We start from the raw sequence: 2169 nt of genomic DNA on the forward strand, positions 1-2169 counted from the left end.
TCTTAGTTTATTATATTATTGTATTTTTTCGGTATGACAGAAATTAGAACAGCCATGCACATCGGGTCTACTGTGTGACTGGTCCGCCCGCACCGGGCCTTCAGTCCACCTGGTCCACCCTCCGAGTCCAGCCATGTACATCGAGTCTACAGTGTGATTGGTCCGCCCGCACCGGGCCTTCAATCCACCTGGTCCACTCTCTGAGTCTACAGTATGACTGGTCCGCCCACACCGGGCCTTCAGTCGGTCTGGTCCACTCTCCGAGCCTCGGCACGTCTGGTCCGCCCTCTTGGGGCCTTCAGCCTATCCGGACCGCTCGCTGGGCCTTCGGAATATCCGGTCCGCCCTGGGTATGTTGGCCTACAGCACAAAGCAGGACCCGCCTCAACCCAACCCCCGTCAAACAACCATGTGCACATAAAACAATTCATCACATAACAAATCCTTAACCAGACTATCAGTCTAACAGATCACATAGCATATCAACATCCTAACCAGGATTCCGACCTAACCGATCACTAGCATAGCATTACCCTATATACCGGGTACCGACCTTAACCGGGTCACTAACATAACATCGTCCTAAATACCAGGATGCAGATCTAGCAAAGCAATAACATAACAACAATACCCGGATTTCCATCCGATAAAGGTCCGGCCTTGGTGCCGTAGACCCTGTCGATATAGTGAGGATAACTCACCTGCAATTGCCGACTGGAAAGATAAGACCAAGCTGCTCTGACCACCGACATGATCTTCACCACATAACACTACCAAAGAACCAATTTCATAAATACCCTTGAAGGTCAAAGTCAAAGTCCAGGCCAAAGTCAAACTTCCTAACTGACCCTACTCGCCGAGTCAACCCGTTGACTCGTCGAGTCCTTATACTCTGAAAACTCTTAGAACACGACTCAACTCGCCGAGTCACCCCAAGACTCGTCGAGTCCAACGATCTCCGAGTCCCATCCTGTCCAACTCACTGAGTCACCCCTCGACTCACTGATCTGCGTCTTAACCAGAAGAGGTTTGGGGTTCTGCGACCTGACTCGCCGAGTCCAAGAACAGACTCGTCGAGTCCAAGGCAATCTTCAACAGACTCGCCGAGTTGTTCTTCCAACTCGCCGAGTCCATGCACATGTTCATACAACTCGTCGAGTACACCCATGTGACTCGCCGAGTCTCTTCAGTTCTCAATCCATACAGAGGCTTTTCGAGCCATGCAGGGGCTCCAATCCATAGATCCACTCTTCTACAGCCTAACCCTCACATAAAGTTGCAAACTTTACGTGAAACCAAGGAGATATAGGCCCAAAACACACTAGGGCTTGGGTTTTAGACAAAGGGGCTTCACCAACAACTCAAAGACTGAAGCTTTATGACATCCTAGGCCATCATGAGTCTAGATCTGGAGTAGCAACCTCAGATCTAACTCTAAATCCGAAATAGATCTCAAAACAAGCTAAAGAACTCCCAAAACAACCACCAAGGATGAACCAAAAAGGAAATAGCTTAAGATAAGGGCTCCTTACCTCAGAGATGTGCCCAAAACTGATGTAGATCCCAGATCTTTACAAGCCCCTTGATGCTAGCTTCCAATTTATCAAGCTCCTTCCACCAATTTCCTCTTCCAAGCCCCAATCTCCTCAACAATGAAGCCTCACACGAAATTAGGGTTTTCTGGAACTCTCTGGGGGTTTAGGAGGCTGGAAGAGGGACATAAAGTCCTTTAAATAGGGTGCAAACCCTAAGATTAGGGTTTTCTCATTCCAGCACCAACTCGTCGAGTCCAAGCCTCCGACTCGGCGAGTTGGTCACTTAATTCGCGATCCAAACCCGCTCCGACTCGGCGAGTAAGCGTACCTACTCGTCGAGTCCTTTCCTTTATTTACACTTAACACCCTTCACTTCTTGTTCCGAACTTAGGATGTTACAAATAATATTCTAATAGAATAAAATTCTGAAAGAACCTCATTCTAACAAAAAAATATTCTGACAGAATAAAATCGGTTATGTTTACAAATTACTTTAGAATTAAAATTGAATTAATTAAAAGAAAAATCAGATTTTAAAAATTAAGAGAATTTATTATCCCTAAAAAACTGAAAATTTCCTTTTATAAATATAGTTAATTGTCTAAAATACCCTTTTGCTAAAATGTATGTGATT

The sequence above is a fragment of the Lactuca virosa genome, chromosome 5, assembly GCF_052849685.1.
Source record: "Lactuca virosa cultivar CGN04683 chromosome 5, Lactuca_virosa_CGN04683_v6, whole genome shotgun sequence".
In the NCBI taxonomy this organism is placed as follows: Eukaryota; Viridiplantae; Streptophyta; class Magnoliopsida; order Asterales; family Asteraceae; genus Lactuca; species Lactuca virosa.